Genomic DNA, 15,116 nt, shown 5'->3' on the forward strand with positions numbered 1-15,116 from the left:
CAGTTTGTCGTCACCAAGTCAGTATAAAACGAGCATAAAGAATCCCAGCCAGCACAGTAAGTGTGACACACACTGATTATGTGACTGCTACTACGGCGGAGGCCTGCCGTCATTACTAATGTGTCCCCACAGCAGCCAGACTGAGACAGAGTCACAGGTGGTGTCTCAGACCGAACAGAACATTGCCAGACGGTAAAACTGCAGTAGCGATGGGGAGGAGAAGCCTCATCATCGTGAGGGGATGGAATTTAGCCGTAATTGGATGGGGGATAGATATCGAATGCTAACTTGACAATGGGTGATTGTTCAGTGAGCAGAGAACAGTTGACGTGAATTGCTTTGCAGGTAAAATCAAATGTAAAGGTACTGGCTTCTGTGTTTGTAGCCCTCCATAACTTCTCCACTATCAATTATTTGTGTAATTAAATGTATGCTGTAGGTCATTCTCAAGTTTTTTCATAGAAGTCACCCCATAAACTTTTGAATTTGAAAAATGTTGTGAAAAAAGTCTTGTTTTGATCTGTTTTTCAATGTTGCGGAGGAGAACTACTCGTAGACAGGTTATTTCCTGAATCCCAGCCACTGGTTTATTTTGATATTTTGACCCAGTCTGAGGAAGAACATCTATTTGTCTCCGTATTCAGCTGCAGAGTTTTGCCTTTGAGGTCCAAGGATGATTCAAGCGAGGCAGCTAGGAGCCAAGCGGAGCGAGAGGCTGGGTTAGGGTGGCTCAGCTCAGCTGTAGGCCTCAGCCCCAGCCCACATCCCAAGAGTCACATCTTCACAAGACTAAGCAGAACCGAGATTCCCTTCCCTCTTCCACCTAAAAGAGATTTGAATATTCGTTTTTAATTTGTTGAGTATCCCATTTAAATCTTCAAAGATGAACTCTTAAAGCATATCTGTTCTGGAACAGAAGTCCTCTAATCATCCCAAAGAAGTATAATTGACCTAACTTTTGCATTACTGTGAATGTACACATATATCAAATCTACAGCAATTAAAGCATATCTCTGGCTAGTTTGTAGAAGCAGGTCCCGGACGGATGGCTTTGCCTCAGACTTCCAATTTGGAATTGATTTCTTGTTATAGATCAGAGCTTCTGTCATTTCATTTCCAAAACCCTAAAGGGTTTTCTGAGCCAAGGAGCTCGGCTGGCTTCCCCCTGAGTAGGAGAGGGTAACCTCCACGGGTCTTTACCCTGGACACCCTGACTACTGGGGAGGGAGAAGAATCAAAGGGACTTGAGTCATCCCTATTGGCAGAGTCCATTGTGGGTCTGATTTGGGATTGAAGAGGATGGGGATGGAGATCAGGCTAGGGCCCGTTTTTCTAATCTTTATCCACCATTAACTCTGGCGCCCAGTGTGTGGCTGGGATCAGGTCATTGGTCAATCCCCCATTCAGAACCACCCCGGAATATTTCAAAGTTAAGCCCCGTCTACAACAAAAAAAGTATTACTCATCAAACGTTCACTTTCTCACTCTCCAGTCCTCCCAAGGATCTGCCTGCCTCCCTTTCTTCCCTTCCTTCTTATATTCCTCTTTTATGGTCCACTGTTTTGTCTTCCTACTTGGAGGGGAAAAAAATAGTTGCTGTTTTGGAACTTCCCCAAGTTTCCATATTCCAGTTTAATGAGGTTTGGTTTGGGGTCTGATAGTGTCATGCTGTGAGCAAATTGGACCAAGAGTGGACCCACGTCCTACTCTTTACAGATCTTTGGTTGGATTAGGAGTTGGAGTTTTTTTAAATAGGATTCTGGAATTGTACTTTGCCTCACAGGAAATATATATTTACACCTCATACTTATTTTCAACCTGCCCCTTTGTCCTTCACTTGGTGCAAGCACACCATGTGTAGCGTATTGCTTCTCCACAGTATGTTCCTTCAGTTTCCAAAGTCTAACAAGGTAGACTTAAAAAAAAAAAAAAAACTTCAAATCTATTTTATCAAGAAAGACCCTGGCGCTGATATGTTAATACTTTACCTTTTCAATCCGTTTTGTTTGTTCTAAGGTTTATTTGCCTCTCCTCCTGCCTGTTCAGAAGAGGAGTAATGAGGACCCAGAAAGAAAAGAAGAAGAGGCGTCTAGAATAGATAGAGTGTAGAGGAGTCTTTGTCTGGAGTGGACAGTTGCCATGAGAATAGAGTTACAAAAGGGGGTGTCTCTACCTAGCTGCCATCACTCCTGATGGAGAAGACACACTAACTCAATGAGATTATTGATCCAGAGAGGAGAGGAGGGGGGTATGCTAATCAACAGTGTGAATGGCCACGGATGCAGCCCTGGCGGGCGACTAGTCAGTCAGCCAGTCAGTGTCTCTCTAAAGGTCTCGAAGCCTGATCGGATCACACTGGGGGTTGTGGCCCCTTATAGACCCCTCATAGGATAAACTATAGGACTTAAGTCCACCTCCCCATTCAGTATGCATTGGTCACTGCTTGCTAAGTACTTTGGACATGACTGATTGCAGATATTGTATGCACAGTCGTACTTTTTTATAAACGAGACGCATCTGGTGTTTCACATGTCATTCTTTCCCCCCCCCGACTTAATTGGGAAAGAGCCTGGGTGCGGAAGCCCAGACTGATGGCATGTTTCCAAGTGCCTGAGATTATTGTGAAACAAAAGCCTCAAAAGGCATGACATCAGAGCGACTTGACATCGGTTTGAACTTGTTATTTCAGGTGGGAAGAATTACGTGTCGCTTCAGTTGCAGGTGATCGTGTCCAATGAATTGGTTTCACATAGTTTCACCTGCTTTGTGGCAGGTCTAATGTTGATTATCTCGACAGTTTGAACCCGTGTGTTATCGTCGCAGCATTCAGGAAACACGGTGGTTTTTCTAAACAGATACAACGCCTCTGTTGTTATCTGTTGCTATCTGCTTCCTTCGAATTAAGATAGGTGGGGATTTGTCAATACAATGTTGGCCAATCATGTTGATAGAATGTATGTGTTTTATGAATATATGTGCCCTCCTAACTCCTTAAATACAGTCATAAATCAATATATGTGCAGCGCACAAAAGAATACCCATGACCCATTTTGAATGAACTGAGGCTGAATCCTATGTGGAAGTTGAACCAAAGTGAAAACATTGTGTAAATAATGTAATGGAATAAATACGCTATTAGCAGCAATTGGTTTCTAAGAATCATACATTTTTATAGCTTTGAAGCAATAGAGTCTGAAGGATTCCGGCCTCCTGCGGTGTTGTAAGACTCTCCGATTATTGGAATAATTGGCCACAAAGAAGGTTCATATAAATGTAAATTAGAATACATTTGTTCAGTTATGAGAACTTTTTTTATACTATTCCAAATAGAGTAATTATTCACCAACACCACCAGGTTTTACATCTTTCATTTTGATATTATACTTCAGTGGCGGTCCAAAGTGTAGCACATTTTTGTTTTGAAACGCTAAAGAAAACCTAACTGAGATTATTAAGATGACACATTTGTCATCAAAATGTAGCGTCGTGTTTGCTCTTCAAGTTAAGATCCTGTAGATAACGCTATTTCACGAGCTATTTGTCCTTGCTTCAAATCAAGTCCCAGTCACAGCCATTGCAAAAGCTTTTACTGCAGAGGCAACAAGCCAACTGCTTTGTTCATTATGATCATTTGATCGGGGCTTGCAAAGAGATACAGAGGGGGGGGGGGGGGGGGGGGGATACTACAAGCGCCTTGAATCCCACTTCCCCCGGCCACAAACCACAAGCCTAGACAATACGTCACTTGCTACCTGCTTGTCCCAGTGTCGAGATGACAAGTCGACAACTCGCTTGATTTGGAGCAAAACCCTGACAGGAGTTGGAATGTGGAATCTATATATGTTGACAAACTTGGCTACCCCTCTGAATGGGGTTTCTGATTACACCTCATCATGCGTGGGAATTTCAGTGTGTCCCCAGCCCTCTCCGAGAGGTGCCTCTCGGGCAATCATGTGGTCATACTACCTGACTCTGTGCTGCTCAGAGTGCAGTTGACAAAAACAGCCCGAGGCACGTCATGTGGAAAACATTCAGTCTGTATACATACATCCAGTCTGCAGCACCTCTCGGGTTAAGTGAATGAAGCACCAGGCTGTCTGTTGGTCCTGCTCACCTGTGAAGGGAAATGGTGTGTGTGTGCGTGCATGTGTACTTGTGTGTCCAACTTTCCCTCCTAGAGAGTCTCTCAGTTATACTCTGCTGCAGCAGTTGAGTTCCACTCCTTCTCATGTCATGTAAAATTAAGCTCCCGGTCAGTGAGAGCTTTCACCTGTCAGTCATCCTGAAGAGGTCCTGGGGTGTAGAGCTGCTCACCTGTGTTTATTGTACAATACCTGCTCTGCTCTACCCAGGGAGAACGCTCTCACTCTCTCTAACTTACTTTTTTCTTTCTCTCTCGCTCTCTTTCTCGCACTTATCTTATTCTCTCTCTCCATTTACCTTCTCTTTCTCTCTTTTCCTTTACCCCCACCCTTTCGCTCTTCCCGCTCCCTCCCTTTATCCATCTCTAGTCTCCCTTCTCCCCTCTCTCCTCCCTCTGTCCCCTACTGCCTCCCTCCCGCTCTCCCTCCCTTTGTGTTATTAGAGCCCTCTCACTCGGTTGCTTACAGCTCAGCCTGTCTGCAGCGTTGCTCCCTCCGCTGCACCTCGCAGAGCACACACACACACACACACTGCTGCGCTGGCTTTAATGCAGACTGACGCCGCTGCCATAGGACTGATTGAAATTCGTGTCTCAAAGTTGCTAATGCTCACTGAACCATCTTATTGAAGATAAAGTAAATAAAATAGGTTGCCGTCTGAGAATTCTCTGGAATAGACTGGAATGATCTGGAAGGTAAAACACACTCACTCACTGGCAGGCAGGCCGACAGGCACACATGCACGGATGCACACACACGACCGCATACACACACACGCACACAGACACACACATGCACGGACAGTGAAGAGGCACAACTCCTGTTGGCTCATAGAGTTTGGTTGATGGACTGGGTGGTGGAGGTGGGATGGTGATCAAGAGGTGTGAGAGGCCGAGAGGTATTTTCTATGGCTCAGGAATTTCACAAGTCCAATGTTTTTTTAAGAGGCTTTGCAGAAAGCTAACAGTTTGATTTAAAGCCTGATGCAGGGAATGCCACCCATATGTTCACCATCTATAGATTGTACGGTACAGCGTCCTTGTCTAGTCATACTTTTGTGATGAGGTAGTGTACGTACATATGCATGTATGATATGTGGATGAATGAGTATCATAAGTCATTGTATGCTTAGGGTGGATGACACATTGTGTGTTGAAAAGTTGCTTACAGTGTTTGCATGAAAAAGGAGAACGTCCTCAGGGCTCTCATCTATTTCTATATTGTTGGTTAGTGGTAGGAAACTGTCCTAAAGCAAATAGCCCCTGTGTCATAAAACTCTTATTGAGTGTTTCCATTACTCTTCAACTTGTGACGTCACACACACAGCTCGAAGGGTGCACGTCAGCCAAAGAAGTTCATATCATTTTTTTCTGTTGAACTTTAAACCTCCTTGCCTTTTCTTTCCCATTAATATTTAAATGTATTTCATGAATAGATGGACTAAGTGTGTTGGTTGAATCCCTGACCCAGTCATTGTTACTTCAGGTTTAACCAAATCACATACAAATGATCATTGTGTTCATTTCTTACACTTCTTGTAGACCACTATGGACCCCTCGTTTAAAGAACCTAGCTACCTTTCATACTCTCAACCTGAAATTATGTAAAATTCCCCTTGTGTTTGATACGATTCCTTTCTGCACTGTAAAGTGGTATAGGTGACAAGGTAATACATTTGCCATTGTGCTCAATAATAAATATTCTTCCAGGTCTTACTCAGTTGGCTGCTCATGAAAGAGCGTTTGGACTGTGTGTGCGTTGTCGCAAGGCGCCGAGGTCATTCGGAATTCAGTCTCTCTTGCTTTTGTCAAATATTTCTGTGCTGTGATAGTTTTCTCATTTATTTAGTGAATAGTTGGGGGTGGATGGATGGAGCGATAGAGAGAGAGAAATAGTTTGGACATTATGTAAATGATGGCATGGGTCTCATAATCTCACATGTATTCATCATAGCAGACATTGGACCCTGTGATACTGCCCTCCATCTTTACCATTGTTCGTGTTTCTCCCCTCTTACTGTTCCTCTCAATGGCTGTACCAGGCTTAAATCCAACCTGCCTTTCCAATGACAATGTTTACCACCTATCATTCAATAAGAGACCGAGAAGCGCACAATTGCCTTTGTCAGTAAATGCTACATGAATGCACCCGAGCCAGCCACAGAAGAAAGGTATTGTTAGCGGTTTGAGGATAAGGTTGAAAGGAAAGGTTAGTTTGATGTGTGTGTGTGTGTGTGTGTGTGTGTGTGTGTGTGTGTGTGTGTGTGTGTGTGTGTGTGTGTGTGTGTGTGTGTGTGTGTGTGTGTGTGTGTGTGTGTGTGTGTTAACCCCTCACATGTGTTAACCCTTAAACCTTTAAACCGTTAAAAGGCCTCGAAGTGTTTAACCATACACTGTTCGAAAAAAGGGTTGTCCTCATAGGAGAACCCTTTTTGGTTCCAGGTAGAACTCTCTGTTGAAAGGGTTCTAACTGGAACCCGAAACAGTTCTACCTGGAACCAAAAGGGTTCTACCTGGAACCAAAAATGGGTTCTTCAAAGGATTTTCCTATGGGGACAGCGGAAGAACCCTTTTTGGTTCTTGATAGCAGTTTTGTTTCTAAGACTGTATAGTTCCACGTCGGCTAGACAACAGCATATGTTCCTGGCATTAGCTAGAGATTAGCCTGTACAGGCCCTTTGGAAAGTTGTCTGTCTACAGAACAACACACTGACATCACAACATTAGGTAATTATTGCCTGTAAGTAGGGATTAGAATGTGGATGTTGACAGTAAATTGGCTCTCCGCATGTGTGTTGAATGCACCTTTGTGTGGATCAGACACACTAATGCACACAGGCAAAGTGTCTGCAGGCACATACTAGAGTAAGCCTCACCGCCAGTGTCCCTCCCCCGCCCCTTCCTCCATATCTACAGATCATCACTAAATATGTCTTTATTTTTCTCACTCGCCACGTCGCCGTGTCTCTTTCTGTTTGTGAGATTATGCATTATAAGTAAGCTAATGAGGTTTCTAAATATAAAGATTTGTTCAGACTCCTACAGTATGATGAAGGCCAGATGTTTGTCTTGGCGTGTTCTTTTTCTTCTTTTTTTCCATAAATTGTTTTCCCTTCAAGAATCTTGACAGCATTAAAGATTAGCACTACAGTATAGCTGCTAACAACCATTAAGTGTTTTCACCATTGTGTCACACAGTGTTTCCCCCCCCCCCCCCCCCCCCACCCCCCACCCCTTCCTTCGCGCCGAAGCAGTGAAAATGAAAAACAATCATTCTGACCTCTGGCGACCCTTTTTGACGCACAGTCAGTTAAATGGTTTGTAAAGACGTTTAATTACCAAATGGCATAATCGTTATTCATCTCATCATTAGATGTATGATATTAAGTGAATCGCCTCCCCTGAGTACTGTGTTTCACAGATCAATAGATTTAGACAGGGCTGTAAGGGAGAGGGAGGTTTAAACACTGGATATAAACAGACACACTTTCTCTCTGTGATACCCTCACTCATTTATTTATGTAATTAGCTTTTATGTAGGTTTAACTATGCACTTTTTCATTCCACACTCGGGGATGGTGGCAGTGTCCACACCTCGTTTTCCATGGTCTATGCATATTATTCCGGGTGAAAGGACGTGTAACAATGGGCAAGGTTATGGATTTTCATAAATTGCTTGTATTCTCTTGTTAGTTGGAGTTCTTACGTCGCACTGTACACACAATGCAATTGATATGAGCATTGTTTAGAAGGCATTTCACGATTCTTAATTATCTCTGTCCCCAAGAGGTGCTAAGAAATGCCTACAGTTAGATAGTGAGCATAAACCAGTGTGAATCTGGTAGACTGGGGACCTTGGTAGTTGGGGACCTATTCATTGGTTGCACCTTCGTCACTTGGTCGCGTCATGCCATTGTTCTGAGCGTTCTCAAGCCGCCCTCCACCATAGTGGTGGTCAAAAATCATGACAAGCCCAGGCATTCTGAACAGAGGTTAATGACTGTTTCATCTAAATCACACTATAGTGCCTGGAAATACTATGACATTGCTAAAGTAGGCAACTATTTAGTGGGAAACAACTTTGCCATCATTATCACGTGGTCAAATTTACTTTAGACAGATGGCAATGTTGTCATTAGCTAGCAAAATTCGTTGGGAAAAAATGCTAGCGATACTGACATTAGCTAACTAAAATCCGGCAGTCTCACATTATGCTGCATCCAAAGTCAATCTGGCGACGCAAAAATGATGACAAAAAGGTTTTCCTGCAAATGATTTCCCTCCGTTTTGAAATGTCATTGTATTTCCAAGCCACTGTTATGCACTTCGGATGAAATCTTCAACAGCGCTCAATGACAATACATGGAGTTGAAATCTCTGTCGGGCATCAGTCCTGAAACTAATGTTCCCAAAAATATTGTGATGCGGTGTGCAACTCATGAATAGACGCTATTCAGACCAGCCAGCACCACTGCCCATAGCTAGATATCCATTATGTAACTCAAGCACCTCTACTGAACCAGCCATTACATTCAGTCACATGACCTACTGCCATTTTGTTACCTGCTCTAGTTATGCTCTACACTAGCAGAGGGGCCATGCAACAGGATTTGAATGGTAGTTGTTCCATTTGTTCTCTTGCGCCTTCAACTTCCACTGGACTGTATTAACACCGTCACAGTCTACTGAACAACCCATCGCCTACACACTGTACTGGCTATATCTTTCGTCGGATTTTTGAAGATATCTATTTGACAAACCTTTGAATATCTGTAAATATGTGCAAGTTAGTCAGTGGTAAATACCTTATCTATTATTGTTGTGAACACAAACACTGATCACTACAGTGAAGGCTTAAGTATATCTGATCACTACAGTGAAGGCTTAAGTATATCTTACTGTTACTGTCAGTGCCCTAATCAGAAGGGGGATCTGTCTGTCTTAGCACTTGAGGAATCCTCGGAAATTTCACTTGATGGCACTGTTTCCTTTTTCCTCCTGTGCGCCCCCGGCCCAAGCAACAGGGGGTGTGTTATGTATGTTCCGCACGCTCCAAAAGCCTGGATCCCTCTTCTACTACTGAGTCGGAGTGGCGTTCCCTATCTTTATCTATGGCTCAGGGAAACAAGTTAAGGATGAACACTCATAAACAAAACAATACTTGAATTTGTTCAAAAGTAGGTTATGATATTACTTCAAACCTGATAGTTGAGTATTAGTGTGGCAGATAGAGTATAGTTATGGCCTAATACTTGTCTTATTTCAGGTGCCTTATTGAGTCTAAATGAACAATTTATTTATTTATTGGATGATATTTTGGATGTGATGTTCTTAAAAAGTGTTAATGATATATCTTTAACGTTGATCCTAACATTGTTTCCTTAGCGGACCTCTTATCCGTCCGTACCTCTTCAAAGGTGGAGCATAGCCTTCCCTATTGTTTAGTATTTCCCAAGCATTGCCAATTCCTGAATTCTAGTAATGTTTCATTTTCAATATAAATCTCTTACAACGGGAATTTCGTAGTTATTCACCCGTTTAAATTAATTAAATTAGATCCCTCTGATGCTGCCAGGCGTTCCGTTGATAATTGCGTCAACCAGGCGGTACATAATATGGCTGAGAGTGTTTCTATGGCTGCAGCAGTTCATTTAAATCCACATCTTACCTACCTTCGCCACTACACTTGATATACTGGTAACTATCTGTCGGTAGTGTTTCAGTAATGGCCTCCACGCATTTTAAAAGCCTCTAATTCTTTGTCCTTTTCTCTAACTTAAAAGTATAAAATGCAAAAGCATAATGGTTGAGAAAGAGACGGTGTTCAAGAAGAGAGCTATTGACCTTTTTTCCCATTAATCTTGATCCTGTCTGAAATAAAGTGAGGGCACCTCGTTTTCTAGTATGAATCAAACTGAGTTTAAATATGGGGTGGTGGTTTGGGGCGGGGGGAGAGAAGATATTATATGCACCAAACCAAATGGTTAAGCATAGCATTCATAGGTGTTGGTCTTCTAATGCTCCCCCATATGTATGAATACCCTGTATAAAGGTGATATCATAGTGAAAATTAACCAGGGTTTGTATTTCAGTAATATCTGCATCATAAATAAGGGTGGGAGTATAATTGAGCCCGGATCATTGCCAGGGGGGTGGGGGGTGTCTCCCCATGGTGGAGATGAAAAATGGAAATCTGTGTACTGGTAAATAGATAATCACACAAAAGTAATTGAGGTTTTCAAACCCCAATCTAGTCTGCCAGCATGAGCTCGTTTGCATGTTAATCACGGAAGTGATTTCCTTTCCCTTCACCGTGAGAAAGTCCACACACTTTCATAACCAGCTTTTAATTGCATTTAAAATGTCACAGAGGTGGAACACATGTAATTTAGCCATAACCGTGTCCAAATTAATGGGCACTACAGAGCCGTTCCGTTGGATGGGCTGAAATGAGACAGGCTGTTCTGCGTCTTTATTTTTATTTAGAGATGCTTCACTAAGTGTCTTTCTGATAACATCTCAAGAGCATCTTTTGACAAATACGGCTAGATATTTATTTACGCTAAATTAAACGTGATCTCTATGAAGCTGCGTGTATGTGTCTTCATCTCAATGCTTGCCACTCGTTGGGAACCGTAAATTCATGCGATTAAAGAGAGGTATTGGGTTTGAGTGTATTTTCTTTCATCACCAGGTGTTCTTTCACGTATAAATTACCAAGATGAGGTTTCCATAACACAGCTTAGAGCACTCTGGAGAGGGAAACCTACAAAACAGACCTATTTAATTTTTCATAGAAGAGGACCATCAGGAGCAATAAGCCAATATTCCTCTTTCCCCCTTTTCCAGATGCTTTTTCCACCGCTGCATCTTTCCAAACCTAGCCCTTACATTTTTTCCAGAAAAAAAAAACAGAGACAGCACTGCCGAGACCTACATGAAAGGAAGGAACTGTTGAAATGTTAATTTTACCATCTGCTGTTGAGGCCTGCTACCTTTTGGGTGTTTTTTCCCCCCATGCCTTCTTTAATTCCCAGTAGTTCTGTTCTGTTTTATGAATGTGCTGGTATTTTGGTTGTTTGAAGTTTGGGGATCTCAGAGCACGACTCTGACTGAAGAAGAAAAAAAGCGGGGGAAAAAACAGAGCGCCACGTGGAGTGACAGTCCGGTTAGCCCTCTTTTTCAAGTCCCAGTCCCTCCTCCCAGTCTCCCTCCTACCTGTCTGTCCCCTGATCCCAGTTACCCTTTCTCTCCTCCCCAGTAACTCCCCCCCCCCCCCCGCCCCCGTCTCTCTTCCTTTTCCTCCCTTCTCTCCTCTCTCTTCTCTCTTTCTTCCCGAGTCTTAGTGTCTTCAGGGACCAATTTAATGTGTTTATCTAACTGCTTGGGATTTTAATCATTAGTTTACAAGACCCCAAACACCCTTTGTCTAATAATGCTTTCTTTGTAACACTCACACAGTCTGCATAGCTTCCTGTAAGCCTTATAAACCCCCTGATAAATAAATCATACAAAGCCAAATGTAAAAACATCAAATTCCTTTCGAAACTATTCGTCTCCTTTTTTTCCCGGTAAAAAGTTGACACTTTTTTTTAAATGACATTTCAACAGCTTTTGCTATAAGACTTTTGCCAAATGGACAGATTCCTTTGTGAGATTTGATAGTTGGCAATTAGGGTGAGACATCCTGTGTGCAGAGTTGCTTAGCATTTTCCTTGGCTGGGATCTGATTGTTTAGTCTGCTCTCATTGTGAACTGTTTCTGAGCAGCAGTTGACGGTTGTTTGCAAAGTGCTAGGAAAATGTAAGAGGAGGGCAGGGGCTGTGCTGCACTTTCTCTTATATTTATTTATTTTTCTCTGTCCTTGGAGCTTGGAATCTGATTTGTGTTCATGTTTCTCTATTCTTTCTGAGCGGTTTTTAAGTGTGGCTGCTGAAATCTAGACTTTGTATGACCTCACTGCACGGCCTGTATTTCATTAATGACCAGGCCTGTGGTTTGGGGGGGAGAGGAATATTTTTCATATGACACCGTCTTGCATTAGTGCAGAGCAGCAGCTGCAGAAACCCCAAAAACATCACATTTTGTGGCTTTGAAAGGTGTGAAAATTTCAGCTCCCTAAAGCAAGCCTTTAGAATTGTGTGGTGTGTGTTTAGAAACAGAACTATTGTAAATAAATAAAAAGTGTCTTTCATTCTTCCTGGCATCTTGTAAAGTCAATAAGGTAGAAGTTTGCATTCACACGTCCTTTGACATATTGTATATTGTACCTCAGAAAAGACACCTAAAATAACAAGCAGGTATTCAACAGAAAATAGGCTGTCAGCATTTTGGCATTGAACCGTATTATTTTGTGTACTTTAAGTACTTTAGGCTCTATAGGGTCTTCCTGTACAAGGGGGTCGTTTTGTTTCTTTTTGTGCAGTAGTGCCACATCTGGCTTGCGTAGCATTTCTTCACAGATTGATTTGCCAGGCTTTGTTGGAGCGACTCACGCAAACCACTCAGCAATTGCTCTAAAAAGCCATTCAACAATACACAGACTCACTTAGTGAAACTCTGCTCCTTGTGCTCCCTTCTCCTAGCTAAACTTCCAGACACTAGACTACTGTAACTCTGTTGGGTACCTTGCAGGATATTGGATATCCAAAAGGAAACCCCAGATTTGTCCAGTCCAAACAAAGAGCCCTTGTGTCGCCCCTCCATCCTCTCTTTAAACCAGAGAACTGTCATCGTCATCGTGACACAACAAATGCTTTACCTCAATGCCATAAGATACCATGTGCATATTTTCCCAGATAATTCCTACTATCATTCATCATCAAACACTCCTCCTATGTGTTTCTGTCAGCGTGAAGTGTTCCGTTGTCAGTTTGAGACAGGGGCAGGAGTTTGGAACAGCGAAGAAGGGTCCGTACCAAATGGCACCCTACTCCTTTTTATAGCGCACTACTTCTGACCAGAGACCGTACTGGCTCTGGTCAAAGGTAGTGCACTATAAAGGGAAAAGGGTGCCATTTGAGAGGCATCCCAGAAGATGGGAGGGAGGTTGGTTAGTCAGGAAGGCTCAGTGGGTCTGAACAAAGAAGGGATTACCTAATAGTCCTGCTATGTATTTGAAGTCGAGTCGGCTGTTTGTTTGAAGAGGTGCAGGGTGGATGGGATGGTGGGATGGGCTGTGAAACGTCTCTGCAGCAGCTGATGGGTACTTTTAAGCTGTCAGAAACAGCCCCTCTGCCATCCGTCTTTCTCAATAGATAGGAACAGGCTTCGACGGGGCAGGGCAAAATGGAAAGAGGATAGAAAGTTTAATGATGTTTGAATGTTCTCCCAAGTTAGTACGCCCTCTAAATACAGTGTAATTGGTTGTCTGTGTTGTAAATTAAAACCCACCCAGATAATAAGTTCACAACAACCTCCCAGTAGATGACTTAAGCTGCATTAGATGCACAATCCAATAACTATTTTGGGATCTGATGTGAAAGGATCTGTAGTGAGAATGCACTCTAAATGCATGTAACCTAACTCATGAATTGAATGTTTGTAAACACACTCCCGGATTGTCGGAGAAAATGATGTTCCCTATTACGCAGAGATTAATTCTGTCTCAGCAAAATATCATGAACATGTCGTAAACCATTTAATTGTATGCCAAGAGAGTGAAAAACAAGCCTGTTGGAGAAACACAGAACACATCACACATTTGTTGTAACTGTTAGGGACTTGGGAATGACTTCAGGTAATTGCTTTAATTGTGTTTAAAAGTGTTGTGTTTTCTTAGATTAACCTTCACAACCCCCATTTAAAAATACATCAAAAGTGATTTTAAAAAAACCGTGTTCTCTCCAAGAGTCAATATTTGACTACATTTCTTTCATTTGTGGGCAATTTCTACAAAATGAGGGTGTTCACTGAGTTATGTCCACTGTAGCCTACACTGCACAGGACAACTTTTTTAAACTTCTTGAGTTTAGCCACTCAAATGGGATCACTGAAAATATGACTTTTCTCCTTGTCATTTTGAATCAGCCATATTACAACGTGTACGCCACTCTCAAGCCCACCATCAATTTCTGTTTTGATAAATTGTGCATCTAGTCCTGCTTTTAGTACCATCACATCTGCTTTTCCCTCTACTCAGAGCCCTGAATGTGGACAGCTTTTAAGGTAGTGAGGAAGAAAACTGGTAAGTGGCTCATTTCTCCAGCTAAAGCATTTTTATTTCAACTTTATTAGGCGCTTTATAATAAACTATAATGTATTCCTCCAGATTGCAAATGTCCTGTCATACATTGGCTGCCTGGCTATGGCTAAAATGTGGTTTGAAAGTTATTGTTTCTGTACCTTTTTTAAAAATCGTCAAAATCAATTACATGTTGTTTACTGTAGGTAGTTACGGAAGCTCGGCCACTCTGTGTTCAGTCAATTTTCCCAATGCCAAATGGAATGGCTGTGGAATAATTGCAGTAGGTAACTATTTTCAAAGAGATGTTATTCTTTATTCACTGTCCTACTCTGCAAGATGAGTCTGTATTTGTTTGTGGTATATGTCCATGGACGGTTGGCAATCTACTACATACTTAAGCCCACCATACAAGAGTGCACTGGAACGGACAGGTATTCATTGAAAAGCAATGTGAAGCTTATTGCCATTCCCTGTATTTTCAATTGGATGGAACATTGGAGTTTTCATTGACATTGACATGTTCCGGAAAACCATCAAAGTGACTTCTAAACTCCACCAAAGTTCAGCCAAAAACTTGTTGCTGAAAGACTTTTTTAGTTTTCCGAGGCAAATTGCAGAGCATCACACTGAGTCCCGAGAAGTGTGTCACAGAATCATCTACCAGAAGTAAAAATTGCTACTTGCATGCTGTCTTTGACCGAGGACAGCCTTAACCACTCCTGAGGAAAATGTGCCGTTTAGAAAGATATAAAGAAGTAATTTTATTACGAGGTACATCTCCCTCTCAGA

The 15,116-nt window shown here is 42.3% G+C and overlaps 1 protein-coding gene across 6 annotated transcripts in view; it reads left to right on the forward strand.

Moving 5' to 3' along the window:
- The window catches only part of LOC120032302 (forkhead box protein P2-like), a 115,684-nt gene that overhangs the window by 16,384 nt on the left and 84,184 nt on the right, over positions 1–15,116 (forward strand). The window lies entirely within an intron of this gene.

The sequence above is a fragment of the Salvelinus namaycush genome, chromosome 38, assembly GCF_016432855.1.
Source record: "Salvelinus namaycush isolate Seneca chromosome 38, SaNama_1.0, whole genome shotgun sequence".
NCBI classification, from domain to species: Eukaryota; Metazoa; Chordata; class Actinopteri; order Salmoniformes; family Salmonidae; genus Salvelinus; species Salvelinus namaycush.